Below are 18,655 nucleotides of genomic sequence, written 5' to 3' on the forward strand. Positions count from 1 at the left end.
CAGAAACAGAATTTCAGAAAATAGATTACTTTGCAAATTCAAAAGTGTCTCAAATTTAGGGAAAAGAAAGGGAGATGAGAGTGCCAGTGAAACCTTCTCCAAAGCTAAAACAATCTTTGAAAATAGATGCCCACAAATGTTGCAGCTTGATTTACAGAGGCAGATAATTCAGCATTAAATGAGGTGCAACATGATTGCTAAGAGTATATATGTTTAAACTTTGTCAATAGCTATTACATTGTGAAGAGGGATTTTGGATTTTGAACATCTTGTCAAGTCAAGAGACCTTGTTTACATTTCACTGCTCACTTTATTTCTGCCACCGAAAATGAGATTTGACTTCCTCCAAAGAAGTCATTGCTACAAAGAAGGGTATAAAAGCTGAGAGTAGTCAAGGTGATCTCACAGGGGAGAAGGTAACTAAGCATCCAAATGGAAACACTTAAATTTAAACAGCTGTAAAACATGTAATCAGCCATTCAAAATGTAATTGTCAAATCTGGCTACACTTACCGAACATTTTACTCTGCATTTGTTTGAAATGTTTTGAAACTCTAAGTTTAGGTTGAACATCATATTTGGCTAGTAGGGAAAATTTTGCCTATTCTGATTTACAGTGAACTACGGGAAGTTAATCAGTTGCCTGGAAGATATTGACTGAAACTATGATCTGCATAGGTCACCTAGTTACTAACTGGTTGTGGGAAAGGCATGGCTAAGCCTACTGCACCAAAGATTTGAACTATGAGCACCACACACAGGAGGAATCTTAACCCTTAGCAGTCAAATGCTGCATATAATAATATGCAGAGGAGGAAACTCTATCCTTTAAGTTTGTTAAAAACCAGCACTTTTAGGAGGAACCATCTGCCATTCTCTGACAGTTTACATGTGTTTCCATGAAAAATGAGATAAAGTAAAATAAAATAAAAATAAGCACAAGTTTACTCAGAGATGATGAAACCCTAAACTAGATTGGTGGTTGAGAAACATGATGTTCATGGCCTTCATAGTGAAGGCATTGTTGTTAAGCACTCTACTCTCATTACCTCTTTTAGCCCTTGTAACTGCTGTGATGGATATGTCTGTATCTCCCCCTCTATATTTGAGGAAACAGAGACTAAGCAATAGGTTCAACAACCATCCTGATTTGCCTGAGACTGAGAGGTTTCCCAGGTTGCAGAATTTTCACTCTTAACACCAGGAGACTCCTGGGCAAACCTTATTCAGCAGCAGGCCACTTACTTACTAACTGGTCATGGAAAAGGCATGGGTAGGCCTACTGCACTAAAGGTTTGAAAGCAACTCCACATGGCAGCAAGCATTTCTTTCTGTGTTATAGGGTATCTTCCTTTTTTGGAGACAGAGCCTTGCTGTGTCACCCAGGCTGGAGTGCAGTGATACAACCATAGCTCACTGCAGCCTCGAACTCCTGGGCTCAAAGGATCCTCCCACCTTAGCCTCCCAAGTAGCTAGGATGACAGGTGCCTGCCACCATGTCTGGCTAATTTTTTTTAAATTTTATTTTATTTTATTTTATTTTTGAGATGGAGTCTCGCTCTGTCACCCAGGCTGCAGTGCAGTGGCACGATCTCAGCTCACTGCAAGCTCCACCTCCTGGGTTTATGCCATTCTCCTGCCTCAGCCTCCCGAGTAGCTGGGACTACAGGCACCCGCCACCTTGCTCGGCTAGTTTAATTTTTAATTTAAAAAATTTTAAAATTGGGGGTCTCACTGTGTTTCCAGGGTGATCTCAAACTCCTGAGGCGATCCTGCTTCCTCACCTTCCCAAAGTGCTGGGATTACAGGTCTGAGTTGCCATGCCCAGCCTTATAGGGTATTTTTCCTTGTACTGATTTAGATATTCAACCCTCTCCACCTATCCTTAGACCTGAGCGATACTCACACTATATGATCTGCTAAACCATTCAAAAGTGAACATGCCCCCGTGCCCCTATGAAGCTGAAATGGCAGCATTCACATGTATCTGATATAAAGTCTTACTTTTATGATAGAGGAAGCTAAAGCTTAGAGAGGTTAAAGTAGTTAACCAAGGTGCCATTTAACTTGACTTCTGTAAATCACCTTGAGACTTAAAGGAACAAATTGCTTTTCCTTTAAATTAGAAATCTTTAATACCTGGATTAGGTTCAAAGGGTAAACTGTCAAGGGTAAATTTCAAGAAGAGATAGTATTTCAAATTGGTGGTACTGAATGATAAAAATACATAATCTGTAATGCATATTTGCAAGTAATCAATTCGGCTGTAGAAGGCAAGAAAATAAACAGGATGCGTGAAGCTCAGAAGATGCATTAAGCATAGATAAATAAATTAGTAATCTATAAGACATGTGCAATATAAATGAGTGAAGCATATGTGTGTGAAAATAGAAGTGGTTGAAAGGACCAAGTGACTTTATTCATGATATACTAATTATATATCAAGCATGTGTGTTGCCAACTAGTCACGTTACACAAAGTATATAATGTAACTTGTAAGTATTCAGAAGAGGAACTCTTGAACTATATATGAAAGGGAAGGTTTCTAGAAGAGGTGATACCTAACCAAATTCTAAAGGCTCCAAGAAGGTAAGGGTGGGCTGGGGAGGGGCATTCAGATGGAGACAACCATAGGTGGTTGGGTATATGGATGCATACAGGGTAAGGAATCACTGTAGGTTGATTCTATGAAAATGATTGAAGTCAAAACGGAAGCACGGTCTAAAAAGTATGCAGGATGGAACTCAAGGAGCTCACAGACTGTCAAGGAAAGAGGTAAGATGATATGTAGCGTTTGACTTACTTATATTGCAAAGAACTCAAAGCATGTATTAATATCTTTAGTAATAATAGATCTAGGTTGGGCCTTGGGAATAGGTATAGATTTGGACTTATCATGTCAAAAGACATTAATGTTCAAAAATTCTATTACCATGTCGTCAAAAACATCTTTACTTAGGAACCTAAGAGGTTTTATTTTAATACAAATATAGCAACTGAAAAGAGTAAAACCTTGACATGCATCTGTTAAAGTCTCATCTATCATCATCATTATCATCATTGTTACCTTTATTAAGTAAATCTACACTGTGCTAAATAACCACCACACATTATCTTACTTAATATGTAATACTATAAAGTACTATACAATATACTACACTAATACTATAAAATAAGTACAACAGTCCCCCACTAATCCATGGGGGATAAGTTCCAAGACCCCAGTGGATAGCTGAATCCTAGAAGAGTACCACACCTGATGGCCATCAGTTGGAATACGTATCTGTTCATGTCTTCCACTCACAAGTTTAATGCCTTTTCCATCTAACCAAGCACTTAGCATGCACTGTGGCTGTAATTTCTGCAATTTGTGATGTGACAACCAAACTGGCAGAAATTTCTTTTCCTTCTTCACAATTTCACAGACAGAACATCTTAGCAATCTCAGCATATGATTTTTTTCCTCCCTAAAATTGACGACTTTTATCTTTTCGCTTAAAGGAAGCAACTGACGCCTTCTTTTTGGCATATTCAAATTGCTAGTATCCCTCCTCTTGCACTTTGGAGCCATTAGTAAGTAAAATAAAGGTTATTTGAGTCCAAGCACTGGGCTGCCAGGACAGTCAATCTGATAACCAAGACGGATACTAAGTGACTAATAGGCAAGTAGTGTGTACAGCGTGCAGGTGAGGATTCATGTCTCGAGGAGGACAGAGCGGGACAGCATGAGATTTCATCACGCTACTCAGAAGGGCACAAAATTTAAAACTTAAGAATTGTTTAATTCTGGAATTTTCCATTTAATGTTTTCAGGTTGACCAGGGCTAACTGAAACTGCAAAAATTGAAACCATGGATAAAAGGAGACTACTCTTGACTTAAATAAACTTTAACTGAAAATGAGGCTCTGAGAGTTGAAGTTTATATGATCAAGAAGTGGCAAAGTTGGCCTAAGAAGCCTAATGTATATGATTCCAAAACAATAAGGTTTGTATCCAGAATCAGATACATTCGGCTTCTTAGGCCAACTTTGCCACTTCTTAATTGTATAAACATGATCAGAAATACATTCTGATAATAAATGTTTTAACAATTAGACTTTAGTTAACATAACTCAAGTCAGTACAAATTTCAACAAAGCTGATAGTACCAGGAGTCGTTCCAAGTGCTTTTCATGATTATATAATACTTTTCTAGCCTTCTATAGCCACAAGCAAGAAGAAAGAAGCACAATCTGAATGCCAACCCTGCCCACAGTGTTCAGTAGACAAAAATTTCCCTTGATACTCAAAATTGCCTGGTGCAATCTCACCTACCACCAATACCACTGTGAGGATTTATTTAGCAGCTTCATGATCTATGCATTCTTCGCCATCAACATCAAAGGCTAAATAGCAAAATCACAACGTTAACCTTTCTCCAGAGTAATTTATATACCATTAAGAGATGCAGTCTATCAAAGGAATATATGCCATTGAAGGTAGAATTTTAATCATTGACAAACATCCTTAGGAGAGATTTTGTGGTTTTCTTTTTTTTAGATGAGGGAAGGGAGATAGAGATAGGATGTCAGGGGGTATGGTAGAGAGTAGTTTGGGGAAAAGCAAACCCTCTCTTGCCAAAAGTCCCTCACTTTATTTGTAATGACTCTACCTCTGGATTGTAAGTATTGGGAAAAAATCATTAACAAGTGCAAATTGTTGTAAGTGACAAAATAGAAAGTTATTAGTCTTTACACATATGTATGTGTGTGTTATCAATACACTGCTGTAAACAGTACATGGTGTGTTATGAATTTAGCACTAAAAACATTATGCATAAATTTGAACAACTATCTGTATCATTAGGTAAGAGCTATCTGTCAAAACAAGGGGCCTATAGTGCCAAGAAATGGAGTGGGAGGATTTTATGGAATACCGGAAGAGGCACTCATGATTAGTGGTCCACTTCCCATAACACAACCAAATTCAGTTGACTGGTTAAAACCAAGATTCAGCAGCTTCCAGGGCCACTTCTACTTAGAATACCAAGAAAAATACTTCTGCTGTCCACTCACCTGTAAAGAACGGAAGGACTTCCAACTCACAGGAAATGCATTTCTTTCCAACCTGAAGAATTAAGAGTTGGCTAGTCATTCTCCCTACTTTTTGTTCTCTTTCCTGTATCTTGGTCAAAAATGTGGGAAAACCGAGGCGTGCTAAAGATATTTTGAGCTCTCCTAATCCTTGGTTAAAATTGTCTGCTCTGCCGCTCTGCTGAGGCAGGAGAATGGCCTGAACCTGGGAGGCAAAGCTTGCAGTGAGCCGAGATCGCTCCACTCCTGGGCGACAAAGCAAGACTCCGTCTCAAACAACAAAACAAAACAAGCAAACAAACAAAAACAAAAACAAAAAAAATGTCTGCTCTGGAGAATGGTAATGAAATGTAATAAAAGCTTTAGAAGGAAACCCCATATGTAAAAACTTTTCATCACACCAACTGGTTATTCTTTCTGAGATGGGCCTGAAATTAAACCAATCTTTAAAGACAGAAGTTCATAGCAATCTCTAGGATGAGAAAACCTGGGCTCATTCGTTCATTCTTTCTTTCTTTCAACAGGATTAACCAAGTGACTTCTAGGTGGTGCTGCACTTCTGTGTCTTTTTGTTGAGCGTTGAAGCAGAAAACGAGTGGGAGCCAAACCATGACAAAGTGCCTGACACTGAGAAACTGGAAAATTGAAATGCAGATGGGGTTTCATTTTTGTCTCCTGATAATGTTTTTGGAAGTTTTGATTTCCTCCCCACAATTGAATTCCCAATAAAGGTATGGAAAGTTCATTGTGCAATGGCCGGGGAATTCCTGGGTCACTTGCACCTCTTGAAGAAGTGATTAGAGATGGGGTCACTGTGTTCCCCAATAACTGTAGTAGAGCTGGGAAGTCAAGGACCCAGTCACTTTCCGAGCTTTTGTTTCCTCAGATTTCAAATAGGCATTGAAAAATAAAACAAAGCACAACCTATTTCACAAAGAATTAAAGAGAACTTCCACAAAGAACCTGATCATTGCCTGTGAGATAACACATCCAAAATTGCTAAGTCAGGAACTTGAACCAAAGATCTTCTGGTTCAGTTTGCAAGAGATCTAAAAAGCCATTTGAGAGGGTCAGACAACAATTTTACTATTAAACGAGGGCTTAATTTGTTTTTCTCTGGACTTCTGACCACTCAGGGGCCATGTGATGTGTTCTGAGAAATGGTGTCGTGGCAGTAAAAGATAGTGGCCTTCTTCAAAGAGTCATGCCTTACGGAGCCTCCCTAGTGTTTCACCTGGGCAAAAAGAAAAACAGAATTTCACAGAAAATTAAAGCTTCACTCTCTTTCTTTGACAAAGATATTTGGCAAGATTCATCACACAGTTCCACAAGCATTAGTCATTGATGGATCCAAAGCACGGACTGAAGAACGGAAAAACCTGCTGATACAAGTCCCTTCTCAGGAATGGCTTGGACTGACCAGGCTGGTTCTTCCACCCAATTTGGCCACTGGATTTCAAAGACAAAGTTTTGGACTTGAATTTAGGTAACTTTAAGTCTATTGAAGACCCTTATTGTTTTGACAAACTTGAGAGATGATTTGTGTGTACTTGTCTGTTTTATGTAATAAGAGAGAAATGGCGAACTCCATAAGAACAAGAATTGTGTTATGTCTGGCACATTGTAAGTGCTCAATAAATATATTCACAACATAAATAAATAAATAAATAAATAAAGGCCAAAAAAAGCCTGCAAAATTTTTGGAAAGTTTTAATGATAGTGTGGTAAAAAATAAATAGAATAATAAGAAGAAATGAAGCCACGAATTCATTATGTTATTAAAAATAATTTGAAAAGAAAACCAACATACCCAGAAAAGCAGAGCCTGAGAAACTGCAGAAAAATGGAGCAGAAGCCTGCTTTATCTCTGGACTTGGTGTTGAGACAATATGTTTCCTCATTGCTTAAGCCAGTTTTTCTATTATTTGCAGTGAAAAGTGCTATAATTGATTCAAGATCAGTGCATTTACTTCCAGTGGGGCATATTCTTTCCAATAACCACAAGGCATTAGTTGCTTCCCCTAGACACTCCTTCCTCTATTGGAAGATCTGGGAAACCAAATTAGTTATTGGAAATTTATCTGCCTCAACTCCTCCCTTCCCTCCTGAAGGTGAGTTCTTTAAAAGGGAATGGGATGAATTTTCAGAGAGCTTGAAATAAACCTTTAGAAATCCTGTTGAAGTACTGCAACCCAGAAACAAGATCCCCTCTCTAGTGACTGGGAGATTCAAGACACTTCACAGTGAGAACTTTTTTTTTCTTCGTAAACAATGGTGAAGACCCTCTGTCCTTGTTTTCTCCTTTGCTTCTCTTTGTGTAGACCATCATTGTTCAAAAAGTATATCTCACATGAGCTTCTCATGCAAGCTACATATATGTAGTTTAAATTTTTCTAGCAGTTACATGTAAAAAGTAAAAAGAAATAGGTGAAAATAAAGTTAATATTATGTTTTATTTAACCCAATATATCTAAAATATCACTTCAACATGTAATTAACATAAAAACTATAGAGTTATTTTACATTCTCTCTCTTCTTTTTTTTTTTTTTTTGAGATGGAGTCTTGCTCTGTTGCCCAGGCTGGAGTGCAGTGGCACCATCTCAGCTCACTGCAAGCTGCATCTCCCGGGTTCACATCATTCTCCTGCCTCAGCCTCTGGAGTAGCTGAGACTACAGGTGCCCGCCACCGCACCCGGCTAATTTTTTGTATTTTTAGTAGAGACGGGGTTTCACTGTGTTAGCCAGGATGGTCTCGATCTCCTGACCTCATGATCCACCCACCTTGGCCTCCCAAAGTGCTGGGATTACAGGCATGAGCCACCGCACCCGGCCTACATTCTTATTTTTATACTATGTCTTCAAAATCCTGTGTGTATTTTGCACTTAGAGCACATCGCAATTTGGACCAGCCACATTTCAAGTGCTCAATAGACAGCACGGTTGTAGCCACACATGAATCTCCTTTACTTCTGTTACAGCATAAAACTCTTAGACACATAGCGTTTAGCATCTAATTAATTACATAACTGTATTACATTGTTATTGCAATCATCATTAAACAAGTCTCATTCCAACCCCGTATCTGATTTAATGCAATCTTACATGAAACAGTTTATTATATTGAGATATAAGCCAGTCTTGATGGCTATAGAGATGTCATTTCTCTTTATCCAAAGATTTCCTTATTATTCTTTACTGAATGTCACTTTTACAGCTATTAGATGGGAATATTATAATTTATTCTAGAAACTTCTATTTTTAAACTATGTATTAACCAAAAGTGCACATGTATGGGGTACCCGCTTATTTCTGGTAAGCCCACTAGCCGATGTAGCAAATAGGTATCCAGGCCAAAAGCAAAACTTTGATAGCTGGCCTTTTGTTTAAAAAGTGTTTTATATCTGATTAGCTGAATTCTAACTTATCTATCTTAGGAAATAGATTAAGAGTATAAGAGACAGTCTACTGTGGTGGAAAGAGCATAAACTTCAGAGTCAAACAAACTTAACCCTATCACTTACTGGCTTTGTAACACTGGATATATTCATTAGCTTCTCACTTGTAGAATGAGAATAATAATATATTATGTCTGAGACTGCTAGTTTTACCTCAATATCCATTCTCCCCTTCTTCATCAGTAAATACCCCCAAAAGTTAGCTAGACACAGATGCCAGAAAAAAGTCCATGTTGTCAGCCCGTTCTTGCAGCTAGATGTGTTTATGTGGTTAAATTCTGGACACGGAGGTCTAAATAAAAGTGGTGGCTGTAACTTCCAAGAAGTTTTAAAAGTTTTAAAAAGGAGGGAGAATGCCATTTTCTTCCTTATGGCTAGAATTCAGACATGATGTGTGGAGCTAGAGAAGTCATCTTGAACCATGAAATGTAAACTGTGTTGAGAACAGTAGAACAAGAGCAGAGCCCTGGATCCCTCCTGACCATGGAATCACCACCAAAGCCCAGGGTTTTAGAAAAGAAAGAAATGCATTTCTATTTTTTTTTAACCATTGTTGTTACTTATTTTCTCTAACTTGCTGCTGAACCCAACACATGCTTAATCCATAGGATCTTTTTGAGGATTAAATGGGATGGCATATGTAGTCCACTTTGTACAGTGCTTGGCACCTGGGAATGCAGGTGCTTAATATAGCACTGCTTTTATTGCTAGCATAAAATATCTCCTTAAAAGCGTCACTATAAGGGTCAGATGAAACCTATAAGTGAGCTTGCTTTTTTAATCTGTAAATCTGAGAATCACTGTATAAATGTTGGTTATAATTATCATCACCGCCATTAAATAATTACAAGGAACTGGCTAACTGCCAGCATGCTCTACTATGAACAATCTATATTTAGGTCAATTAAAAAATAGATACAGATTTCTTTGTTTTTGTTAGGTTTACTTAACTTTAGTCAATTGTGAATGTTTATAGGCTTGCCATTACATTGATGCTTCAGAACTTAGATGAAACACTCATTTGGGTGGTATAAAGAAAATGCTTAGAACTTGATGAGTCTATGACATCTTTTATTCATTTACTTTTACCTTAAAAAGTTCTCTATTACAAAAATCAATATAGTGTTTGTAGTTAAAATAAATTATAAGGACGTGAGTAAAGTGAAAGAAGACAGTTCACCCCCTTCCTTCACTTCCATCCCATTCTTTGGAATTAACCATATTACAATGTAACCAATTATTCCTTGTATGTAAATATCGTTTTTATATAATGGGATATACACATGTATAATATACATTTTCTATTTCCAAATGAAAAAAAAAATCCTTTTTTTGCATAAAGTTCAAAGTTGTTGAAAAGAAAATCTTTTGCAACAGCTTTTTTGTTTTGTTCATTTCCCAACTTAAAATGTCTCATGGGCATCTTTCCATGTAAATACATATTCATCAATCCCATATTTAACACCATATACGGAGTCATTTAAACATTTTTACTAATTAATTATTGGAAAGTTGTTTGTAAAATAAAGGAGACTGCCCTTAAAATAAAATAGCAACTTAGCTAGGATTAAATAAGGTAATTCAGAAAAATGCTTAGCAAAGGTTTGGCAGATTGTAAATGATTGATGAATAAATATTAGCCATTATGATATTGATGATAGTGAGGATTAAAGATGACTCTCTAAGCTCACTCTCAGTAAATTTCTGTTGTCAGAGAAGTGGTTTATTTTATTTAATTGCCCAATATGTACATTTATATATAATATTCCCATCTTATATTTTCATTTTAAGGCCGTACTTGGCTGTGTTATATGGTGGAGGTGGGTGCCATGTTCTGGAAGGACTGTCAGACTCAAGTTGGTTCTCTTCAGGATCTGCCCAGCCCATGGCGACCTAGTACAGTGCCAAAATTGAATTAAAAAATACAATCCATCCATCTGTCAGCTAGTGAGGCAGCAAATAAGGTATTTAGCTTCTAGGGCATTTACAAGCCTAAGTTAATTCTATCTAAAAGAAAAACATCTGCTGGATGGGACTCACCTCCTCTGAGGCTTTGAAACCAGTGGGGATTTAAACAGGTATAAATAATGACTCTTGAATAGCCACCAGGCAGCCAGTGGTGCAGCCTACTCTGGGGAGATGAGTCACAGGCTGAGCCGTGGGTAGTAGCAAGTCCCTCGGAGAAGGGAAGAGGGGTGTCTGGGATCCCAGGAAGAGCAAGAAATGCAGTCTGTCAGCTCCGCAGCAGAGGAGGGGCTGCGACAGGAGCCCTCACCCAGAAGGGGTGAATGGTAAATCTACCTCAATAGACAGTGGGCTGTGCATTGTAAAGCTGATCATTTTGCTGTCCCCAAAACATCTTAAGTATAATTATACCAAAGTCTGAAAAAAGACTGGCTAAAGAGAAAACTAAAATAGATTTTTTTAAATGCAAACACACAATTCTGCCTACAAAAATGTTAAGTGCCAAGAAAAATACTGTTAAAATCCAAGAGGACCTCCTTTCCTAAACTGCAGTGTTCAGGAATTTATATGTATTATAAGGTTGGTAGTGACCATGGACAAATCATTGCCTACACCTCTGCCAGAACGTCTCTCATTTCTCATGAAGCCAGAACTTTAAATGTCACAACTAGATCAGAAATAACATTGATCTCAGAACCATGATGTACTTTTTTTCCGCTCTGCATGGGAGCATCAAGGGTGCCTAAAATGCATCCCTCACAGCTCTTGAAAAGCCCTGTGCCTTGCAGAAGGGATGCCTTTCAGTGCATCCGCGAGGAGGTGGCGCCTTTTGATAATTCACACAAAGTAGAGGGAGGCTTTGCTAGTAGAGGGAGGTCTTACCTTGACTGGATGAGAGACCTAAGTTTGGATCTCGACTAAAGTGTCTTCCAAGAGCAACATTCTTGTTGACATAACATGCCATTCTCACCCCCTACACACTTATAGATTTATAGAGTTTTGAACTAGTAAAATGCTTTAGAAATGACCAGTACCCACCCATTTTGTTGATAAGGGACCTGAAGCATAGAGAAGTGAGGTAGTTTGAATATTTGTCCCTACCCAAATCTCATGTTGAACTGTAATCCCCAGTGTTAGAGGTGAAGCCTGGTGGGAGGTGTTTGGATCATGGGGACAGATTCCTCATGAATGGCTTGGGCCATCCCCTTGGTGATAAGTGAGCTCTGAGTCAACACTGAGATCACGTGGTTTAAAAGTGTGTGGCACCTCCCTCCCACCTCAACTTCCTTTCTTTTGCTCCTGTTTTTGCCTCATGATGTGCGTACTCCCCTTAACTTCTTTCGAGAAAGGGTCTCACTCTGTCACTCAGGTTTTTATGCAATAGTGCAATCATAGCTCACTGTAGCCTCAAGCTTCCAGGCTCAAGCAATTCTCTCACCTTAGCCTCCCAAATAGATGAGACCATAGGCATGCACCGCCATGCCCAGGTGATTTTTGTATTTTTTTGTAGAGATGGGGTTTTGCCATGTTTCCCAGGCTGGTCTCTATATTTTGTGCCAAGCGATCTGCCCCCACTTGGCCTCTCGATGTGCTGGGATTACAGGCATGAGCTACCACCACACCTGGCCTTGCCTTCTGCCATGATTGGAAGCTTCCTGAGGCCACCCCAGAAGCAGATGCTGCTACTCTTCTTGCACAGTTTGCAGAACTGTGAGCCAAACTTCTTATTTTATAAATTACCCACTCTCAGATATTTCTTCATAACAGCACAAGAATGGTGTAATACAAAAAGTAAAGAGTTTGCCCAAGTTTAGATAATCGTAATTTTTATTAAATGATATTAAAATATAATGTTCATTGGGTTTGTTTATAGATTCTTTTTACTAATGCATCAGTAGAACTATATGTACTTACCGATTGAAGTATAAGCTACAATTTCAAGCATGTGAAATAAAGGCAATTCTTCTTGCTCTTTAGATCATAAATGTTTAGTCCTCAATATAGATTTCCACATTCTACCACTTCACTACTGTACTACGTTTTTAATTAGATTTGTGAGGTCACATCTGCTGAGAAGTCTTTTTTCCCCTCCAGAATGGGTTGGGTTCCCTCCCAGGTGGGGTAGCCCGATCATCACTTTGGGCTTTCTCTGTGATCCTGTTTGTGACAGTATCTTGGGATTGTCTATATAATTTTGATTCCCTAGTTACTTATAAGCTCTGTGAAGATTAAGACTGACTGGGCATTTTTTTCATCATTGTATCCGCAGTACTTAAAATAGTGTTTGCAAATATAAAGGGGGATAAATAAGCATTTGCAGGAAAAGGAAGAAGGAAGGAAGCAGAGATGGAGGGAGGGACTCATACAGAAATTGATATGAAAAATGGAATAGCAAACGAACGTTAAGGAATAAGAGATAGAAGCAGAACTAAATGTAAAGAATTGAAGAGTTACCTAATTCACAGATTTTAAGATTTCTAAATAAGTAGGACAGAGCATAACACTATTCAGCAGAGTCTCTGGTCTTTGTCTTTGTCTGTCTACCCGCAGATGGTGGTGTTTGAGTCATGTGGCAGAAATGCTCCAAGATTTCTGCCTCCTAGTGTTCACATCTTTGGATAATTCCTTCCCATTTAATGTGGCCAGAAGCTACTGTGACTTGCTTCTAACCAATGAAATATGGCAAAGGTCATCAGCTGTGATTATGTTACATTTATATAAGATTCTGTCTTGCTAGCAGACTCTTCTAGAGACTCTCCTTCCTGGCTTGATGAAGTTACAATAGCAGCCATGTTAGGAAAGCGTGGGTGATGAGGAACTGCAGGTGGCCTTTGGGCACTGAGGGTGGCCTCTAGGAGCTGAGGGTAACCTCCAGTCAACACCCAGCAAGAAGCCAGAGCCCTCAGTCCTACAATTGCAAGGAAGTGAATTCTTCCAACAATGTGAATGAGCTTAGAAGCAGATTCCTCCTTAGAAAAGCCTCCAGATGAGAATACAGCCCAGCTGACACCTTGCTTAAAGACTGGTGAGACAGTAAGTAAAGGACTCAACTAAGCCATGCCCAGTCTCCTGACTCACAGAAAGTGTGAGATAATAAAAGTGTTTGGTTTTAAGATAATAAGTTTGGGGGTAATTTATTAAACAGCAAAAGTAAGTAATATAAGGTGTTTGGTTACAAATAAGCTATAAAAATAGCCAAAAGAAAGAGAAAGAGAGAAAAGAAAGAAAGAAAGAAAGAAAGAAAGAAAGAAAGAAAGAAAGAAAGAAAGAGAAAGAAAGAAAGAAAGGAAAGAAAGGAAAGAAAGAAAGAAAGAAAGAAAGAAAGAAAGAAAGAAAGAAGGAAAGAAAGAAAAGAAAGGAAAAGAAAAGAAAAGAAAAGAAAAGAAGAAAGGGAGACAAAGAAAGAAGGAAGGAGAAAGAAAAGATGGAAGGAATATGGCCTTAGTTAAATTGTATGTATTTTTTTAGATTTAATTTGGTGATTTTCAAATCAGTATAGAAAACATCTGAAGAAATTACAAGATTTTAAGAAAATGACAAACATCAGCAATTTACCAGGCCTGCAAGGGAACATAAGAAATCTGATAACTTATCACCACTAAGGCAAATTTGTGTGAGTGAATTCTATGAATACACAGGACTGGACAAGATCTTAAGAAGACAGATGGTCTATACTCATCTTCAGGTTAGGCTTTTCCTAAATACTTCCAAACAATGATAATGATGATGATGACATCAGTACTTTGAGCTTTTATTTACTGAGTTCCTCATATATATATATCATATAGAATAGGAAGAAACTAATTTTTATGAAACACCTGCAGTTGTCCATGCGCTATACTGCAAACTTTATATGTCATCTTACAGAAAATAGCAAACCCATACAATAAGTCACAATTATTTCCCCCATTTTACACATGCACAGCCAGCCAGAAACACACAAAGTAACTTGCTCTAATTCACCCAGCAATTTAATTGTAAAACTGTGATTCAAACACATGTTTAATAGTCCTCACGATCTGAAAAATTTCCCAAGTAATCTAATTTCCAACTTCTATGCCATCTTCTAAGCCAAAAGATGCTAGATAGGTAGCCATCCTAATTTTTTTCAATCATTTTACATTAAAAAAACTGTGAATATGCTATAAGGTAAGACAAATTTAAATATTTGGAAAAGATTTGAAAACACAATTAATAGAAGAGAACTTCAAATGGCTAACAATGTTTGGTAAAATGGTCACCCTCACTAATAACCAGAAAAACACAAATTAAAATGAGATATCCCTTTATACCCATCAGGTTTGTAAAAATTATAATTTTCCATAATAGTAGGTGTTGAGGGAACAGTGAGACTTGCAGCCTTTGTACAAGGTTAGTGGGAATCTAGGACTGATGAGGTCAGTTAGCAATGTTTGGAGAAATTTGTGGGTGTACCCTAGATCCAATGATAGGGTCTCCCACGTATTTTGTGGGAGCTAGGAGCTGGTGTCAAACAAGTTCTATTATTAGGGAACAGATAAATAAAATATATTCAATGCACACTATGGAATAACATGCAGTGGTTGGTAGCAATGAATGAGTACTTATAGCATCATCTCAAAAATAGCATGTTTGAGTGAATAAAAAATATGGCAGAGAATGAAATCTATTGCACAATACCACTTAAATTAAAACATGCATGCATATAATGAGTTTATGTATTTTTCAAATATATTTATATACTCAATGACATATATCAAACTCATTGGAATGGCTGCTTGTGGGGGAAGGGAAAATGGAAATGAAGTCAAGAATGAACTGAAAACATATGGAGGGAAAAAAGAGACAGGCCTGACCAGACAGCTAATGATTGAACATTATTAATTACAGAGTGTGACTAACTCATCTCTCAGCAGTTGAGGTATCCCCAAAGACAACTAAAACTGCTGTGGAATGAAGCTCTATTGTTATTGGCTAAGAGCTTATGCTGACCTTGGATATTTGAATTTACAAAACTATGTACCCAACATTTTATTGGGAAAGGAAGCCACATCAGGAAAATGTGGTTTGAAATGCTGTGGGGAGCAGAGGAAAATTTTTTCTAAAGATAAAATAATTAATTTCTTAGATTTGTACTTGGAGAAAACACGATAGCAAATATTTTGGCCATTGTTAGAATTTGTTCATTAGTCTTATCTTAATGGAAGAGAATCTGTTCAACAAAATCATTGCCTTTGAGCAGAACAGTCTCGTGGTAGATCGTTACTCTACGTATAAATAGCAAAAAGAGCCTTTCAGCCTGAGTTCCACTGTCAGTCCCTCTCATTCACTCACCAATCAAGGGCTATGGAACCTGCACACACAGGTTCCTGTGGACAACTTGCTCTGCAAGGCAGAATGCGCCAATGGAATTGTTCTTTTGTCCTGGTCAACCTGATTTCATAAGGAAGGAAATACTAGGAAAAGCTAACATAATCCTTCTCCAAATAATCACACAACTTTAACATTTTTAGACATAGGGTCAAGAATATATTTTCAATCCAGTGTTTCAGGAAGTTGGAAATGATACATTAATAAATGAGTGAATAAGTAAACCAAAAAATGAAAACAAGTGAAACAAAACAGAAAACCTAAGATACAAGTCCTTACCTTAAATACAGTATTTACCCTTGGCTACAAATTTGAGGTAATATGCCCTACAATAAATGTTATAATTTGGCTGAAAGTGATTTTATCCATTTTGATAAGATAGATGAAGGATAAATATAGGGTAAATAAGAAATAACTTCATTTATCTACACTTTTTGAGAATTACGGTTTATTTTATGTGATTCATCACTTAACCTAATGACTACTTTTTGTTAGTTCACTTCCCTTTTTAAAAAAATCTAAATGTTTTCAGTAGAATTATTGATTGTTTGCAGTGATTAGAAATTAACTATAGACTTTTGGCATAGAATATCCAAGTACCCATAACAATTAATGTCCTATAACAGTAATGTCTGCAAGTGTCACTGGAATGTTAGGACTTGGCCTGATGCGAATAGTCTTGAACTTCCACGTGTTTACAAATTCAATTTGCCTTTTCTTGGTACATTTTCTCTCTGTTTTCTGTTTTCTTTTACTTCTTTTTACCATGATTTTTTTCAGATGTTACATCCTCCCTTGGCTATCCTTATGCCTATCATCGTCATATCCTTTCCTCTGTGTGTGTGTGTGTGTGTGTGCATCTGTCTGTCTGTCTATCTATCTATCTATCTATCTATCTATCTATCTATCTATCTATCTGTCTGTCTATCTATCTCTCTATCTATGTATCTATCTAATCTATCTAAAATGTATGCTTATATATATATAATATGAATACATATATATATATATATATATAAAGGTCCATGGGTTTTGTGACAACCATGTAGAGAAGTTACTTGCTATTTACTTTAGGGTATATGTACCAACCTCAATTATCCAGGGGAAGTTATAAAAACTTTGTGGTACCCAGAGTAGGGAATCCTTTCTGTTCAAAATTATTTTAAATAAATTGTCAAGGTTTTTATTTGGATTTCTCTGCCTACTAATAGATATATGTGTTCCATTTAGGGTTCGTAGTTCATTTCTTTCTATAAGGTGATCAACCAAAAGGAACAGATAGAATTTAGTAGTACCTATTTTATTTTGCAGCTCCTGAATTTTACCAATGAGTTAAAAAAAGGTGTTTATTTTTTTTTCCTCTTCGGCTAACTCCAGAATATTCAGAGGCTAACAAAATCTAAATCTTATTAGTTCTTGTTATAGCAACAGCAAAATTTAGCATTGGAAGGTACAAACATTTCTTCATCTGAAGAGGTATGAATTACTTCTCAGCCTTTTTTCTCATTAGAATGCTACTCTCCAGCTGCAAAGAGTAAACCTTGTGAATGGGGCTATGTCTCCACACTTAGCAGTGGAATTGTAATAAAATTACAGTAACCACCTTTTTGTTAGAAGTTCTCTGAAGTTGAGCTATTAACATAACCAACAGTACCTAAAGTGTGACCTGCAAACAAAGCCTTTCAAACACCAAACACAATGCCCTATTCATAGTCGATACTCTATAAATAGCAGATCACTGTTTCCCTTCCCTTAATCCTTAAAATAACCTTAACTAGTAAATATTGTTATCTCATTTTTAAGATAAATAAATAAATAAATAACCTCTTGGTCCCATTTGGTCACTATAAAAGAAGATGTATCTGGCCATCCAAGCTGGTTACACAAGCTCAGTGGCAAAACTATTTCTGAATTGGTCTGTATTTTCTCAATTTAAGAGCCTCCCAGCATCGACCATCATGCCTCTTTGCAGAAGTGCAACTGTTAAAGAAACATTGGGTGGTCTGGGCCCTGCACCATGGATGCACAAACAGTTTCATCAAATGACCCTCAGAACAGCCTGAATGTCACATGAAAAATTTTCAACATGTAAGCACAGAGGGCACACAAGGATAGCAACACTTAAAAGCTCGAAAAAGCATGAATTGCAATATGCTGGGCTTCTATAATCACACATAATCCAATAATGTCTTAAATCAACATTAAAACAAATTTTTTTTCAAGGGTTCACAGGTTATTTTCATGAGAAGAATTTTTAAAATGAGAAAATTATCTTGTAATTTGTGCCTGTATTTCTTTAATATTATTAAGTAATAATGTACTATCAACCCTGATGTCATACTAAGAAAATATTTCTGTGTAAATCTAACATCTTCAATATACTCTCAAGCCACAAATAACATTATATCACAAATTTACATGTAATAGTTTCCCCCAAAATAATTTCATTCCTTAAAAAGTGACACAGCTGTAGCTATATTTCTGAGCAGTAACATTCAGAGAAAGATCACCAACAAGTGATAGGTGGCAATATTCAATGTAGAAAATTATTGAAAATAATCAAGTTTACCATTAGTGGTGAAAATAAAATAGTCTACTCTTGATGTATTCTGTGACATTTTAAAAACTTTTCTTGTCAATGACGGCAAATGTAAAAAGAAATATATGCATACATACAATTTTTTCTGATATACATATACATATAAATTAGAAGAAATATAATGGCAACTACAATTTTAATGTAATTTTTACCTTGATTTAAGAATGTCCAGTGGAAAGATACTTTTAAAGCATAATACAACAATAATTAAAA

The sequence above is a fragment of the Macaca fascicularis genome, chromosome 12 (assembly GCF_037993035.2).
Source record: "Macaca fascicularis isolate 582-1 chromosome 12, T2T-MFA8v1.1".
NCBI classification, from domain to species: domain Eukaryota; kingdom Metazoa; phylum Chordata; class Mammalia; order Primates; family Cercopithecidae; genus Macaca; species Macaca fascicularis.